The sequence below is a fragment of the Pipistrellus kuhlii genome, unplaced genomic scaffold (assembly GCF_014108245.1).
Source record: "Pipistrellus kuhlii isolate mPipKuh1 unplaced genomic scaffold, mPipKuh1.p scaffold_m20_p_5, whole genome shotgun sequence".
NCBI classification, from domain to species: Eukaryota; Metazoa; Chordata; class Mammalia; order Chiroptera; family Vespertilionidae; genus Pipistrellus; species Pipistrellus kuhlii.
Window position 1 is genome coordinate 74,991,779 of NW_023425551.1, and position 17,008 is coordinate 75,008,786.

A 17,008-nucleotide genomic window follows, 5' to 3' on the forward strand; every position below is an offset into this window, starting at 1 on the left:
TGTGTATTTATTCTCTACAACGAAGTAGGAGTTAGGATTTCTCATTATACTGGCTCAAAAAGCTAGGTAAGGTGCCTGAAGTTACACAGCCTAGAAGTAGTAGGGTTTCTAACCAAGGCCCAAATGACTCCAGAACCTGGGTTACCGATCCCTAAAGACCACTTCCGGGGTTCCTGGAGCTCTCTCGTAAGAGGCGGGGGTGTGGTGGTCCGGAACCTTCTTTTTCCCTTCCGGGTTTCCGGCTCTGAGCGTGAGCGGGAACCTGATGAGGCCCCTGCCCCGGGACCGCTCCTGTCTCTTGGCCGCTTCTGCACGCTGCTGTCACAGGTGACAGAGGACCCTGCCGAGAACTTCCTTGACTCAGAGTTCACACAAGGCTCCCTGGGTCTTCTTGGAAACCACAGACATAGGAGATGCAGTGTCCAGCGAGGCCTGAGCTCAGGGGGCACTTGCTCAATCAGAGAGGAGAAGAGGCGGGGGGGGATGCCTGGGTGAGAAGGAGACAGCAGCGAAAGTCGTGAGAGCACGGGAGGCCGAGCGGCCTCTGACAGGCTGTGGGCTGGGGCAGGCCCCTGCTCCGCCCAGTCTCGGTTTCCATATCGGTGAGCCTAAGCCTCTGTGGGATGCCCTGTAATGCGGACCTCCGACAGGGCCCCGGCAGAGGCACCAGGACAGGAGCGGCGCTGCAGGGAGAGGGAGGAGGGGACTGCGGGTCCGCTGGCCAGGGCCTGGCCTGGCGTAGTGACCAGCGGCTTTCCCTGGGACAGGGCCTTAGCGCCCCTGTAACCAGCTCCGGGTGGTGGGGGGAGCGGGGGGCGCAGTGAGAGCACGGCCCTGGGGCCGGGCTTCCAGGCTTGGAATCCCACTTCTGCCACTTCCTCGCTGCGTGGCGCTGCTTAACCCCCTGTGCTTCCATCCCCTCACCGAGAAAGTGAGGGCTGCAGAAGCTCCTAACAGGGCTGTAGGGAGGGCTGTGGTCCTGCTCGCTCATGGACAGCAGTCAGAACGGTGCCATGCTCAAAACACGTCAGCTGTGACCGCCCTGGCCGGTATGCTGCGTGGTCAGAGCACTGGCCCTCGGGCTGAAGGGTCGCAGGTTCGGCTCCCGGTCAAGGGCACATACTTGGGCTGCAGGATTGATCCCCAGCCCCGGTTGGGGCATGTGTGGGAGACAACTGATGGATGTGTTTCTCTCACTTCGATGTTTCTCTCCTCCCTTCCCTTCCTCTCTTCTGCTCTCTCTAAAAATCAATGGGGAAAATATCCTCAGTTGGGGATTAACAGCAGCCACAACAAAACGTTCGTTATTATCGTTATCTCTTATACTTCTTTCTTTCTTTCTTTCTTTCTTTCTTCTTTCTTTCTTTCTTTCTTTCTTTCTTCTTTCTTCTTTCTTCCTTCCCCCCTCCCTCCCTCCCTCCCTCCCTCCCTTCTTTCCTTCCTTCCTTCCTTCCTCTTCCTTCCTTCCTTCCTTCCTCTTCCTTCCTTCCTTCCTTCCTTCCTTCCTTCCTTCCTTCCTTCCTTCCTTTTTCATTTTCAAGCGAGGACATAGAGGCCCAGAGAGCTCTAGGGAAGAAACAAGGACCTACGGGTGGCAAACAGTTCCCTGTGTGTTTAGCATCTGCACATGCTTTGCAGACCCCGTGGCCACAGCCTCTACTGCCCCCTGTAGCACCGCACCCCACCTGCCTCCCATTGACGGGGGACGTGCAATGCCTGCAACATCCCACCACCCCGGTCCCGCCTGCCCCTTGGATTCCTGGAGCGGCATCTGGCCTGGTCGCTTACTCCCTCTCCTGACGCGTGGCTCTCCCCTGCGCTGCTGCCGCCTGCCCCTTCTCTGCACCAGAGACACAGGGCCCCGTGGCTGCAGCCTCGGGAGGCGGAGCTACAATCCCAGGACAGAGCAGGGTCCGGGACTTACCGTCCCTTAGCAAGTGCTCTGCTGTGGGGTGGCGAGGCAGCGGGTGAGAGCAGAGGGCGGCTCAGAGGGAGGAGGCAAGAGGCAGAGTAATCACCAGTCTCTTCCTCCGGCTCTTCAGGGTGGGCGTAAGGAGGAGGAGGAATGGGCCTGGCCGTCCCAGCCCTGGCCAGCTTCCTCGGGGCAGGCCCCTTGCTGGCTCTGACCCACCCAGCAGAGGTCCCGGAGAGAAAGTGATGCCATGGGACTAATCCAGGAATCCCAACAGACGCTCCAGAAACCTATAGCCCCTTCACCCAGCCCTTGTTCATGCCAGTTCCCTCTCCTGGCACCCTGTCTCCTACTCCCTCCCAGTCTAAATCCTGTCCATCGAGGCACACCTTCCCAGGAGACCCAGGGGACTATGCTGTCCGACTTTGGCCCTGGCTGGGTATCAGGATGGCCTAGGTGCTCTTAGAAAATTCCATTGCTGCCCTAGCTGGGTTGGCTCAGTGGCTAGAGCGTCAGCCTGCAGCCTGAAGGGTCCCGGGTTCAGTTCCGGTCAAGGGCTCATGCCCGGTCGTGGGCTCCATCCCCAGGAAGGGGTGTGCAGAAGGCAGCCAATCAATGATTCTCTCTCATCGTGGATGTTTCGCCCTCTCTCCCTCTCCCCTCCTCTCCGAAATCAATAAAATATATATTTAAAAAATACCATTGCTTCCGAGTCTTGGGGGAGGCATGGATGGTTTTTTTTAAATCCTCCAAACGATTCTGATGCCTTTTCTCTAAGACAGTGCTGTTCACATTTGCGTGGGCATCAGAGCCACCTGGAGGAATTGTTAGAACACAGCTCGCTGGGTCCCGCACCAGGGTTTCTGATGAGCAGGTCTGGAATTCATCGGTCTGGGGTTTGCATTTCTGACAAGTTCTCAGGGGACCAGACCACATTTCAGAACCTACGGCTTTGCAGCTCCCAGGCAGGAGCTGTCTCCTGGGCCTCTGATTGCTGTGGCCTCTGAGGCCTGTCTGCTCTTCGATGCTAGGTCCCCGGGGGCAGGGGCCGCTCTGGATTTCCTTGTGGACCCCGAGCCCTCGGCATAGTCGGGCCTCCCTTCCCCAGCCTGGCTCTGCCCCCGCCTCCTGCTGCACTGACCGCTGGCCAGCCTCGTGGTCTTGGCAGCCTCCTCGGGGACGGTGCTCAGGAAGTGCTTGCTGCTTGGTCCGGCGGGATGAGGTGGACAACGCAGGATGCACCGACCCTGAGAGGGCTGTGCGGGTCCTCAGAACCTGGGGTGGCTCTGAAGCTCCTGCAGAAGTGCCTGGAGCCTGAGCAGCGTTACTGGACTTGGGGGGGGGCTATCTGAGCCCCCCACTCTGTTGAGGCTGTAGAAAGACCCACCACGTTATCACTTTCCTACCCCGTGGAGGACAAGTATTGGGTTACTGACTTGTGTGCCTTGTTGATGATAAAAACGCTAACTAACATGCACAAAGGCAGCTGTTCCCTTCTCCTTTCCTCACCTGGACTGGAGACATTGGGAGGGCGGGGCTTGGGGGGGGGTCAGTGCTCGAGGTAGGGCGTCTCCATCACCTTCCAGGGGGTCCCGGGCCTCTTAGGACAACAAGTAGTCGGGGGTTCAGGCCCGGCCTGGGCGGGTGGGGTTGGGAGCTGGGACCCAGCCTGGGGGAGGGGGGGTGGCCCGCCTTCCAGCACTGCAGGGCGAGGCAGGGTGAGCTTGGCGTGAGCACAGGCTCCGGCTGTCCTGTCAGTGCAGCAGCCCCAGTGCCCAGAAGAGAGCGAGGCGTGTAGGGCGTGCTCAGCAGTCTGCGGAGGGCGGGGAGGAGCGTGCTCTGTGCCCCCACTGCGTGCCCAGGAGCGAGGGCACTATGGAGGCTGCACCCCTGGCCTCTGCCCTGCTGTGACCCAGGTCTGGCCTGGCTCTGGTGGGGCTCAGGCTGTCTCTCCCCGTAGAGGGTGTGTCCCCCTCGGAACTCCCCCCCCCCCCCCGCCCCCCAGTTCTACCAGTGAAGCAGTGGGGTGGAGCTCGGTTTGTTTTCTCCCGTGTGCCAAGGGAAGTCACAGCCTGTCCTCTGCCGTGTTTGTAACTGGTTTGGGAAAACACCTGCCTCAGCCCCAAGTGACACCCTATACCGTCCACCGGCCGCTGCGTCGTGTCCCCCTCGCGGCTCTGGCCAGGTGCGCTCTCGGCCTTGCTGCGGGCGGCTGGGGCTGCGGGGCCGGGGGCCTTAGGGGCCAGCCCACGCTGCCCTCGCATTGTTCAGAGGAGACTGAGGCCCAGGGAGCGGGGACCACGCCAGCACCCCATGGCCTTGGGCACCTTTGGGGTCAGCAGGCAGGAACCGAGCACTTCCTGGGCTGGCCCAGCAGGTGGTGGAACAAGGGCATGGGTCCTCCTCAAAGCGGATGGCTAGCGGGAATGTCAGCAGCCAGGGAGGACGGACAGGGAGAGGGATGAGAGAGAGCACGGCATGACGTCCGAAGTCACGGTAAACGTGTCCACACCCGACAGTTCGCTCTAAAGAGCATTCCTCCTTGGCCTGGAGGGTTTTTACCAGAGGGCTGTGCCCGCACAGGGGCCTTGGCTCAGCCCTTCCTACACTTTGGGCAGCTCTGCCTCCGCCGGGTCCTCTCCCCTGGGCCCTCTGCAGGCTGGGTGCTCCCCTCCCGGACAGATCCTTCTTCCGGGAGGGCCAGAGGCAGCTGAGGGTGAGGGGAGGAAGGCCGCAGGGGGGCCCTGAGCCACCCTGCCCCTTGGAAGCCCTGGGCCCAGCAGCTCAGGCCCCTTGGGAGCTCCAGGCCTGGGCCCGGACCCAGGGGCACCCCACCCACGTGTGCCCCACCTCAGTGCCCCCTCGCCTTTCCCTCCCCAGACCCTCTGGCCTCCATCTAGTTCCACCGCACCCGGACCCTGGGTCTTTCCTGCTCTCTGCCCCCCTCTCTCCAGATTCTTTCTTTCTTTCTTTCTTTCTTTCTTTCTTTCTTTCTTTCTTTCTTTCTTTCTTTCTTTCTTTCTTCCTCTCTCTCTCTCTCTCTCTCTCTCTCTCTCTCTCTCTTTCTTTCTTTCTTAAATATATTTTGTTGAGTTTTTACAGAGAGGAAGAGAGAGGGATAGAGAGTTAGAAACATCAATGAGAGAGAAACATCAATCAGTTGCCTCCTGCACACCCCCTACTGGGGATGTGCCTGCAACCAAGGTACATGCCCTTGACCGGAATTAAACCTAGGACCCTTCAGTCCAAAGGCCAACGCTCTATCAACTGGTTTCGGCTTCATATTCTTCATTTCTTTTTCCTGCCCCCTCCCTTCGGTGTGTCCAGAGGGTGTCTGAGGCTCACCCTGCTCCCTCAGCGCCTGCCCACAGGAGCCCTGGAGAAATGGCCCAGGGCAGGGTGGGAGGTGGAGTGCCCAGCCTGATGCAGCTCCCTGCCCTGGGGCAGTTAGGGGTGGCTGGAATGCCCTGGGGAGGGTGGGAGATGAGAGGGGGTGGCCTGCCCAGCACCTGGGGCTGAGGGGCAGCCAAGAGCCCGGGCCCGTTGGGGAGACCCACACAGACTGCTCTGTGTGTCATTGCGTCCTCCAGACCTGGGGCTGACTACAGGTTCTCACCTAGTGTGCTTGGCCTAATTACAATGGTTTTCAAAGCCAGCTGCGACGAGAAAATGTAACTTCTATTTCTATCTTATTCCTTTCTCCCCCTTTTTATTGTGAAATATATCACACTTGGTGAAAAGAGCTTTAAAATATACTATCCTGTATAATAAAGAGGTAATATGCAAATTGACCATCACACCCCTTGCACAAGATGGCTGCCACAAGATGGCCAGCAGGGGAGGGCAGTGGGTGCAAGATCAGGCTGGCAGGGGAGGGTAGTTGGGGGTGATCGGGCCAGCAGGGGAGCAGTTAGGTGTCAATCAGGCTGGCAGGGGAGTGGTTAGGGGGTGATCAGGATGGCAGGCAGAAGCAGTTAGGAGCAGTCAGGTAGGCAGACAGGCAAGCAGTTGGGGGCCAGCAGTCCTAGATTGTGAGAGGGATGTCCGACTGCTGGTTTAGGCCTGATCAGGAATCCTAAACTGGCAGTCAGACATCCCCTGAGGGGTCCCAGATTGGAGAGGGTGCAGGCTGGGCTAACGGTCACCCCCTTCCCAGTGCATGAATTTCGTGCACTGGGCCTCTAGTATATAATAATTATAAAAGTGAACATCCAGGTAAACACCACCAGTTTGTGCCCACCTCGGTCATCACCTCCACCCCCCCAGGAGGTTACCGTTATCCCGACCTCCCTCATAATCACTTCCTTGCTTCTCTTTATCATCTAACCACTGAGGTCTGTACGCTTTAGCAGCAGTTCAGTTTTGCCTGGTTTTGAGTGTAAAGCAGCTGGAACAACACTGAACATGTTCTTTGATGTCATCGTTTTCAACTCAGCCGTCCCTTTGTGAGGTTCACCCATGTCGTTTTCATGGCTGTGTAGTATTCCACCGGAGGAACTTGCTACTATGCTTATATCCGTCTACTCCTGGTGGGCATCCGGGTTGCTTTCCTTTGTTGGCTACTATGGGCCATGCTGTCAGAGCACTTCTCTGTGCTTCCCAGTGTATTGGTGCCTCATGTCCCCTGAGTGCAGATAAGCCAGAGTGAAATGCTTAGGGCACACGATATCATGTGAAGTGACTGCGCACACTGACTGCTCCAGGGTTCCTGGGGCTCTGTATCCATGCCAACAGTTGCTACTGGCAGACTAGTTAATGTCTGTCATGCTGGTGAGTGTGTAACAGTGCCTTAACATGGGTGCAAGGTACATTTCCTTCTTCTTTTTAAACGAAATATGGCTTTATTGATTTTTGAGAGGGAGAGAGAGAAACATCAATGTGAGCGAGAAACATGGATCGGCTGCTTCCTGCTGGCACCCAACCAGGGATGGAGCCCACAACCTGGGCATGTGCCCTGATCGGGAATGGAACCGGCGACGTCTTGGTGCAGGGGACAGCACTCCACCACCTGAGCCACACCGGCCAGGGCTCCCTGCTCTTTCTTAAAGAACAATTTTTTTTTGTGTGTGTTTGCTGACATACAGGATATATTCATGCACTGGTATTTGTAAGCAAGTGTTAAGGAAAGAAGCATACAGTATGTTGGTGCTGCTCCACCATTTTCACTCAGAGGACCACGGGTCACAATGGTCTAAAGACAGTTATAATATTGAATGCAGGGAGGGGGCTGATTTCTAAGTTAAGGGTGGGAGGGTGGGGCAGCCTCGGCCCCCAGGCTGCTGAGTCCGCTGGGCACCAGCAGCACGTCAGGCCCTCCTGCCGGCACAGCTGGCAGAGGCTCTGTCCCAGCGGCTGTCCTGCAGTGTCCACGTGGCAGGTGCTTGTCTTCGGGGCCTTCCAGGGCAGCAGTTCTCCGCCGAGGGAGACTTTGCCTCCCAGGGGACACTTAGGGATGACTGTTGACAGTTTTGGTTGTCATGACTCAAGAGAAAGCTACTGGCATGTAGTGAGAGGCCAGGGATGCTGCTCAATGCCCTAGAATGCTCAGGACAACCCCCCGACAAAGAATTATCCGGCCCGGCCGAGATGCCTCAGTGGTTGGGTGTTGACCTATGAACCAGGAGGTCACGGTTTCATTCCCAGTCAGGGCACATGCCCTGGTTGCTGGCTTGATCCCCAGTGTGGGGCGTGTAGGAGGCAGCAGATTAATGATTCTCTCTCATCATTGATGTTTCTCTCTCCCTCTCTGAAATCAATAAAAACATTAAAAAAAAAAAAAAAAGCAGAAGAATTATCTGGTCCCAAGTGTCAGTTGTGTGGAGGTTGAGAAACTGGTCTGGGAACAGAGCCAGGAAACAGATTTGTCATGAGCCCGCTGCTTGGCCTCAGGGAAGTCACTAATGCTTCCAGCCTCCGTCTCCCCATCTAGGAATAAGAGTGGCAAGGGTTGTTGCCCTCTGCCCTTCGGGGGGCTGCTGGCAGGGTCGAGGAGAGGGTGGCTGAGCCTGAGCTGGCATTGGGGGAAGCATCCCTGCGGAGGGGCCTGCAGCCCTTGTGTCCAGGGGGAGGGCTCTCCAGCCCGGCCCGCGCCCGTGACTGCTCCGTGTCTGCTGGGCTGGAGGCGTCAGGTGACCGCAGGCAGCCTCCATCCTGGCTCCCGCCTCCCGGCCTCAGAGGGCTGCCGAGTAGCTGCCCCGAGGCCCCAGGCTTTTGATGAGGGCTGCAGAAATAAGGGACTCTCCGGGAGCCCTGGGGCCCAGGCAGAACCATTCCTGACTTTGTCCCGGGCTGGGTGGGAGTCCAAGGCTGAGTGGGTGATAAAGATAAGAGGTGCTTATCCTCCTCCTTATCTGGGGCCCGGCTGCCAGTCCGTGAGGGGTGGGGGCGCACGCTGGGCGGGCTCCTCCTCACCCTTCGTGCCCTTCGGGAATTCGCCATCCCAGGGCCGGGTCCAGGGTGGAGTCAAAGCGTGGGTCTCTCTGCCTCCCCTCCTGGGGTTCACCTCACCTCAGTGGCCTCTCCTGCCTTCTCCGGGGCCAGGGCCTGCCCAGTCTCCCCGCTGCTATGCCATCCCTTCCTGAAACAGCCTCTCACAAAAGGGCCGAGAAACCCGGCCAGCCTGAGGGGCAGATGGCTGATACAGCTCCCTGACTGGCAGCCCTGACCAGGGATCGAACCCGGACCCTTTGGTGCACAGGACAGCGCTCCAACCAGCGGAGCCGCCCTGGCCAGGGGTGTCTCCCCATCTTGGTCCAGGGGCAGTGTGGCCTGGGGCCTGGGAGTCCTGTGCGGGCCTCAGGCTGGGAGGAGGCCGGGGCACTGCCCGTGCCTGGACACCTGGACGGGTGAGATTGGAGCGGGGAGTCCCTGTGCGTTGGGTAGACTTGTGGGTGAGGGAGGCCTTCCGGGAGGGCGCTGTGAGTAATCCTTGGCCACATTTGCAGCTCCCAGGGGATTGTGCAACTTCCTCTGAGACTGAGGTGCAGGGGGCTGGGTGAGAAACAGTGCTGGGGGAAGTGAGGAGACGGGGCTGGCACCGGAGCAGGGCCGGGGCCCTGGGCTCGGGCTCCCTGAGGAGCTGAGCGGTCCAGGGGGCTCCTTCCAGGGGCCACCCTCTCCCAGGTATGAGGGGGCGTGGGTGTCTGTGTGTTGTGTCTCGGGGAGGTGGGTGTGTGGGGGTGAGGCCCACAGGCTGTGCTGCTGGGAGGATCCAGGACTGAGGAAGCAGGTGGCCCATGGCAGGGCCCCTGCCAGGTTCCGGGGAGAGCAGACAGGGCTCCCCTGAGCCCGGGATGGTGGGAACCAAGTGAAATCCGGAGCCAGAGCTGCTGGCGGCCAGTCCCACCTCTGAGCAGCCGGGCAACCCCGAGGCGGATCAGTGCTGTGGTCTGTGAGGCTAGGAGGGCCGGGAAAGGGCTGGAGGACCCCAGCTGTCTGGCTGGAGAGCAGTCAGAGCTCTCCCTGCTCCTCTCCTCTCCCCCAGGCTTGTTTTGGGCTGCCGAGGAGGAAGTGGGCATGATGTGCTCAGTGCGATGCTGGCCGGGCCACAGGAAATACCCGCTCACACCAGGTTGGGAGCAGGGGCTGGGAGCACCTGGCCTGGGCGGGCAGTGCCAGCCTGCCTGAGTTCCAGCCCTGGCCCCACCACTTAGCAGCCACACGATCCTGGAAAGTTCCTTAGCTTCTCGGAGCCTCGGTTTCCTCTTCCGTAAAACAGAGACGGCAATGACAGCGCCCGCCCTGTGGGTTCATTGTGAGGATTGACAGGGTGGATTCGTGCTGTGAGCAGAGCCTAGCGCCAGGGAGGCGGCGCCCTGCACAGGTTAGCATTGTACCCGTGCGCGGGAGCATGTCTGTGTGCAAACAGCGAAAAGCCCGCCCAGGCTTCAGGGCGAGGATTTATTTATTTATTTTATTTCCCTATTACAGTTTGCATTCGGTATTATTTTTTATTGGTTTCAGGTGGACAGCATAGTGGTTAGACAACCACATCTTTACAGAGCGCCCCCCCTCCCCCATATATCCAGCACCCACCCGGCACATAGGTAGTTATGGCAACGCAATGGGCCGTATTCCCTATGCTGTCCTTTAGTACATCCTGGGACTGTTCTGGAGCTACCCATCTGCACTTCTCAATCCCTGAACCTTTTCCACCCACTCCTCCAACACTCTCCCCTCTGACGACCTTCCGTCCGCTCTCTGTGGCCGAGTTTGTTTCTGTTTTGTTTGCTCCTTCACTGTGTTCCTTCGATCCCACGTGTGAGTGAAGTCAGTGGTGTTTGTTTTCCCCTGACTGGCTGCTTCATAGCTCACACCCTCCAGGTGCACCCCTGCCGTCACCGATGTGCGGCTGAGCGACAGTCCGCTGTGTATGCCCGCTGGCCCACTGATGGGCACTGGGGTTGCGTCCACCTCTTGGCCGCTGCGGATAATGCACATGGTGATTATTTTGATGATGGAATTTTTTGTTAGAAATGGGGGTGATAAGAGCTCACGTTTCCCAGGCCATATTCCGCGTCAGGTGTGTGCCAAACGCTTGGCTTGTATCAGCCCGGCCCTCCCGTCACTCGGTACGGCGGGCTGCTATCCCCACGCCACAGAGGAGGACGTGAGGCACAGAGGGGGTGAGTGACTCGCTCCGGGGCAGTGATACTGATGAGAAGGAGCAGCAGGATGGTCCTCAGCCCTTAGCTGGACCCCTACCCTCCCCAGCTCCCTCTCTGTGCTCAGCGGGAGGCGGGTGTGGAGGAGGAGCAGAGTCTGCTGTGAGAGCGTGAGGGCTGGTCCATCTCCAGTCAAGTCACCAGCTAACACAGAGACTGGAGTGACTGTAGGGCGGGGGTGGGGACATCCAGCCCTTGGGCTGAATAAGGCCCGCAGAATCACTTGGTCTGCCCTTGCCCGGGCTTTAGTGGTGAGTTACTTTCTGACCAAATATAGCAGGCTAGTTTTTAAGTTGATCATTTTGGATGGCTCTCGAGTGATTTTATGAATATCCAAATGGCCCTTTGAGGAAAAAGGCTCCCCACCCCTGCTCTAGGAATGGCTTTTGCGAGCTAGAGGGGGCTTCCTTGGGCCAAGCTTCCTGCCAGTGTGAGGACTGGAGAGAGGGCTGGAGACCAGCCGGCGGGCAGCGCGGTGCTGGGGGATGAGTGTGGCTCCAGGTTCAGCCAGGCCCGGCTTTGGATTCTGCCTGAGCCATGCACAGTGCGGCCTGGGGCCTCAGTTTCCTCCCCTGTGAAGTGGGGGTACAGCCACACTGCGCCCTCCAGTCACGGTGGAGATGGAATGAGACACACAGTGAGATGCTTGGCGCAGGGCTGGCATGGAGGGCATTCCTGCAGCTGGATGTCTCTGTCCGGCACCTGCTGTAGCGGGTCATGGCCCTGGTGCCAAGTTTGGGCCATGCACACATCCCTGGAGAGTCACTGTTGAACTGTGGGTCTGGGCTGCTAATTGGACCGGAATCTGGTCTCAGGGAACATTAATTTTAAGGAAGAAGAGTAGAAAACATCCAAGTGTATCGCACAGTATGCCTAAGGGTTTTGTGTAACATTTTTGTTTCATGTTTCATGTGTATGCATGCTGTGTGTGTGTGTGTGTGTGTGTGTGTGTGTGTGTGTGTAGGGGGGTGAAATAAAAATATTTTCCTGTGAGTCACGATCAAAATATTTGGGGCCATGCCTTAGAGATTATCTCCCTCCTGGGCAGGACCCAGCGCCACGTGCCGTGGGCCAGGCTGGGGAGGCCCACCCAGTTCTGGGCAAGGTGTGTGTGTGGGTGGGCGGGCCCCGCGGGGTCAGCAGAGGCAGAGGGTGAGGTGGTTGGGGGGGGGGGGTTGGGGTGATGACATGCATTAGGTGGGGACAGCGACAGGAGACGCTGAAGGGTCGGCTTGGGTGGGGAGCTAGAGAGCCACCTGGGGAGGCAGGGCTCCCTGTCAGCGGTGGGCGGCAGGGCCAGGCTTGGGCAGAGGGGTGGGCAGGGTCACCTCAGGGTACTGGGCAAGGGCTATGGCCACCTCCTCTGGCTGGGTGGAGTGGGGAGGAGGAGGACTCAGGGTTACTAAAGTGCCCCCCGACCCCCAATACTTGCAGGATCCTCAGTGACTGGGTGAGACCCTGAACCCACTACATAACCATTTCCTCCCCTCGCCGTGGCCCCAGGAGTGTCTTGAACTGTCTCTTTCCCTCTGCTGCCCCACCGGCTCTGGTGGGTCCGGCCTGGACCCTGGCTCAGCCCTGAGCCCCCCGGAGACAGAAGCCTTCCTGCTGCTTAGACCCCCACCCGCGGCAGAGCAAGGCCCCCGTGTCTGTGTCTGCGGAGTGGGCGCACTGACCCCGCGCAGCCGGCCCCGTCCGTGGGCGGTGCTGCTCGTCTTGTGACCTCACAGGATGAGCTGGCGGAGGGAAGTGAGGGTGCTGCGCGCCGGCGAGGCTGCTGTCCTCCGAGGCGAGGAGGGCTGGGGCAGGTCATGAGGACATCAGCTGTCTGGCTGGAGAGCCCCCTGCCTCCCACCCCGTGACCCGGGGCCGTGGGGCAAGGGCGGGGAGAGGCCTGTGACCCGGGCTGAGCTGGGGATATCCCCCCTCTGTGGGGGAAGTGGCCTGCTAGGGCCTCAGAGGATGAGACCCAGGTTTGGCCTAGGTGTGGGAACCCCAACTTCCTGCATCCCCACCCCCATGGGGTGTCCTAGGAGCCCCAGCGTGGAGGTCCATGTTGCCATCCGGAGAAAGGTGACCAGACGTCCCGCTTTTGGCGGGACAGTCCCGGTTTTTAACAATTTGTCCTGCGTCCCTCAGCATTTTAAAAAAGAATTTTTCCAAAAATCGGGACTTTTTTTTTTTTTTTTTTTTTTTTAACACCCAGGGACGCGGGATAAATTGTTAAAAATCAGGACTGTCCCGCCAAAAATGGGACATCTGGTCACCTTAAACTGGAGGGGCAGTGCCCTGGGGCTGATTGGCAGGGGCCAATTTCTAGGAAGCCGTGGTGCTTCTAGCTTGAGGAGTCCAGAGCCCAGAGGCTCAGGTGTGAGTGTGGCGTTTACTGAAGGCCACACAACAGAGCACCTCCCGTGTGCCTGGCCCTGTGCCGAACTGTGTATCTGCAAATTTAATCTTCACCGTAACCTAACGCCCAGGCCTTTTTATGATCCCGTTTTATAGGTGAGGAAACTGAGGCAGGGATGGTTCTGTCTCTCTCCATGGCTACCTAGCTAGTGAGGGGCAGAGCTGGGCCGAGGACACGGGGTCTGGGTTTGAGCTGCCAGGGTTGGAATCTGGGCTGTACCGCGCCCTAGCCACGTGACCTTGGAAAAGGGACTGCGTCTTGCTGTTAGCTTGTTGTTCTGGGACACGGTGAGGACAGCGGTGCCTTCCTCAAAGGGCTGTGGGAGCACTGCACGGGGTGATGGAGGTAGAGTGCTCAGTGCATCCTCAGGGCGCAGTAGGTGTGACCCGCGTCACCCCCTCTCCTACCTGCAGTCACCTGCTGGGTGACCGGGGGCCAGCGTTCTGTTCTCTGGGGGTCCCAGTCTCCACAGGGTGTTGACCCCTCCCTGGCCTTCTCCATAGGATTGCTGCCGATCAGATGGGATTCAAACCCTGGGCGGGGCGCGAGGGAGGCCTTCCTCGTACAGAAGCGCTGATTCCTCGGACCCCAGGGAGCTGCCAGGCATTTTTTAGGGCTTGTAGCTTCCTGCAGGGCCCTGCCCCACGCTTTCAGGTTTCCTGTGGCCCCACAGGCGTTTCAGGTGGCGACCCCAGATTGACTTTGGGGTTTCCCCAGATGTGTTCTGGGGAAGGGCTTGGTGGGCAAGTAGGAATGGCAGAGTGTGAGTTAAAAAACACAAAAAGGGCCCTGCCCAGTGTGGCTCAGTTGGTTGGATGTTGTCCCATGCACCAACAGATTCCAGGCTCAATTCCCGGTCAGGGACATGCCCAGGTTGCAGGCTCCCTCCCTGGTAGGGGGCTTGCAGGAGGCAGCCAATCGATGTTTAGTGATGTCTCTCTCTCTCTCTACCTCTTGCTCTCTCTTAAAAAAAAAAAAAAAAAAAAAAAAGTCTTTCTTAAAAAACACCCAGAATACGTTTCTCTGCTGTAGGACTTGTCAGAGCCTTTTATTTTTACTTTTTATTTTTCCAAATATATTTTTTTATTGATTTTTTAGAGAGAGGAAAGGAGAGTTAGAAACATTGATGAGACAGAAACATCCATCAGCTGCCTCCCGAACACCCCTTATTGGGGATGTGCCCACAACCAAGATACATGCCCTTGACCGGAATTGAACCTGGGACCCTTCGGTTCGCAGGCCGATGCTCCATCCACTAAGCCAAACCGGCTAGGGCTTAAAAAATACTTTTGTTGATTTCAGAAAGGAAGGAAGAGGGAGAGAGAGATAAAAACATCAATGAGAGAGATTCATTGATTGTTTGCCTCCTGCATGCCCCCTACTGGGGATCGAGCCTGCAACCAGGGCATGTGCCCTGACAGGGAATTAAACCATGACCTCCTGGTTCATAGGTCAACACTCAACCACTGAGCCACCCCAGCTGGACTCTTGTCAGAGCCTTTATTATACTAATTACCCCCAATAGATGGTCATGACCTAACCCAGGACCTCTCAAAGACCTGGTGCTCAAGGCTCCGTTTCCAGATGGAGAAACAGGCCTAGGGAATGCTTTCCTAGATCTTTAGAACAGAGCTGGGACTGGACCCCACGGCTCCGTGAGTCCATGGCCAGGTCTGCTCAGGACACCCCTCCTGACGCTCCTTCCTCTGTTCACCCCAGAGAAATGTATGCGGTGCTCTTCCTTCGGGAAGGCGCGTCTCCCTTTCCTGGCCCTCCCTCTGGCTCTCAGCAGCCTTACAGGGTGTTGTGTGTCTCCCCACCCCCAGCATTGCTGGGAGATGGGCTCCTGGAGCTGCTTTCCTGGCTGATCAGGAATAAGGCTTCGTCCCAGCTGCAGGGTCCTAGCCAGTAACCCTGTGTGCTGAGCCCAGGCCCTTCCGCTGAGGAATGGAGCTCAGCCTCTCGTCCATCATCTGGAGTTATCGAGAGGGTCACTGACACCCCACGGGAATGTGCTATGAATGTTCAGGCCATGTACAGACACCTACGGACCGGCCTAGAGATTCTTGTCATTTCTGGGGGTGAAGAGAGATGGACGTGGGGGAAACCAGAGACAGGCCGGGCTGTGGGCCTGGCAGGGTTCTAAGTCCTGATGCGGGCTCACATTTCATGCCTGCCCTTTAGTGTGCTGCTCTCCCTCTCCGGGCTCGTCTCCCCATCACCTGACGCTAAGGACCCCTTTCCCAGGTGAGGCCTGAGGGGAGCTGGGCGGGAACCCTGGGTCCCAGGGCTGCCGCCACGCTGCCTGGAGCAGGCGTCTTCTCCGGCTGCTGCCCTTTGACCCCCACCTTCTCGTAGGGGGCCCGCCATGCTCTGTCTGTAGGGCAGTGGGGTGCAGTGCCCCAGGCCCTCTGCTGACAGTGGGGGGCTGGGGGGGGAGGTAGGCTGGGCTGGGAGGTGGGAGGGGCGGCACCTCCCTGGTAGAGCGTGTCCTCTCCAGGAGGGCTGTTTGCCCGATTTATTCTTAGCACTGACTCATTACGGAGTCTATTTTTAGCTCTGTTTCTAAGTGTTGCCAACATCTGGTGCAGCCGGTGCCGGAGGGGGTGGGGGTGGCGGGCGACCCCTTTGGGCTCCGTGGGGGACCAGAGCCCCTGGCAGGAGAGCAAGGACAGAGCCTTGCACTTCCCGCACCTGCCACAGCGTGAAGCCGGGTATGCGGTGGGCGCCCCCCGGTACCAGGGCACTGCTGGCTGTCCTCCCCTCCCCGTTCTGGCTCCAGCTCCTGGGGGAGGGGCGCGGGGCAGGGGGGTGTTACCAGCCAGCCGCAGAGCATGTGCTGGAGGGGCTCCTCGGGTCGGCTCTTCCCTTCGGGCTTCCAGGCGGCCTCTGACCCCTGCAGAGGGGCCCTCGGAGGAGGGAGGCAGGCCGCCCTAGGGCGCGTGTTACAGGCACCCCCGAAGGAGGAGCCACAGACACAGGCTTGAATGCCGGGGGTCGAATCGTGGCGTTGCTGCCTCTAAGCTGTGTGACCTTGGGCAAATGATCCACCTCTCTGTGCCTCCGTTTCCTCGCCTGTGAGATGAGGGCGGGAGTCCTGGGAATTTAGTGTTGTGAGAATTAAGTAAGTGACACTCTATGAAGTACCTCCATCGTAAGTGCGATAGAATAGGGAGGCGTGGGACTTGCATTATTTTTATTCTTATTGTTGCTAATGAGAAGCTCTGTATGTGCTGGGCTGCCAGGGCGCGTTGGGAGGAGGCCTGGGCTGGGGCTTGGACGGAGTGGTCCCAGCCGGGGTCCCAGGGGCCAGTTCGCAAGCTGCAGGGGGGGGGTGCGGGGGGCGGGAGCACAGGGTGGGAACATGGGCTTTGCCCTTTACAGGCTGGGCGAGTCGCTTGACGGTGTGAATATCCACGACTGTGCCCCCAAGACGGTAACATGTGGGCCGCAGCGTTGCTGTGGGAGACGGAACATCCGTCCGATGCGGGTGGGTCCTCTCTGGGCGCAGGGAAAGCCCATGAGGCTTTCCCGCCGTTTCCTTTTCCTGCGTGAGGATGGGGTGCCGTCGCCCTGGGAGTTGGGGCGGGAGAGGCAGCTGGGGGAGCTTGGCCTGGAGGTCCATAGTGCCGGCACACAGTACGTGCTCAGGTAATGTTTGACGTGAATGAATGACAGGGTACCAGCGCAGCATCCAGAACCGCAGCCCTCAGTCTGGGGGCAAAGCTTCTGCCCCGCCGCCTTCCTCTTCCATCTCCCCTCCCCCTGCCTCCCCGCCCCCTGCTTTGTCCGAGGAGCCTTGAGCCAGCACAGCCCGGGGTCCAGGCTCAGTCTTGCTCAGAGACCTGAACAGGACTCTTCCCCAGTTTGGTCACCATTAAAGTGAGGGCGACAGGCTCAGCATCAGGAGGTTCCTCTGGCTCTTACAGCCTCTGTTCTCCGGGCAGTGCTCTCTCTCTCTCTCTCTCTCTCTCTCTCTCTCTCTCTCTCTCTCTCTCTCTCACACACACACACACACACAGT

At 58.7% G+C, this 17,008-nt stretch overlaps 1 protein-coding gene across 2 annotated transcripts in view; it reads left to right on the top strand.

Annotated features, from left to right (window-relative positions):
* The window catches only part of TFEB (transcription factor EB), a 48,309-nt gene that overhangs the window by 3,014 nt on the left and 28,287 nt on the right, over positions 1 to 17,008 (top strand). Inside the window, exon 1 of one of the 2 annotated variants that reach the window (XM_036413755.2) lies at positions 8,901 to 9,034. The exons of the other annotated variant lie outside the window; for it this stretch is intronic. The gene's annotated coding sequence lies outside the window, so the exon portion shown is untranslated. Of the gene's footprint in view, positions 1 to 8,900; positions 9,035 to 17,008 lie in introns of those variants that run through there. 2 annotated transcript variants of the gene reach the window in all.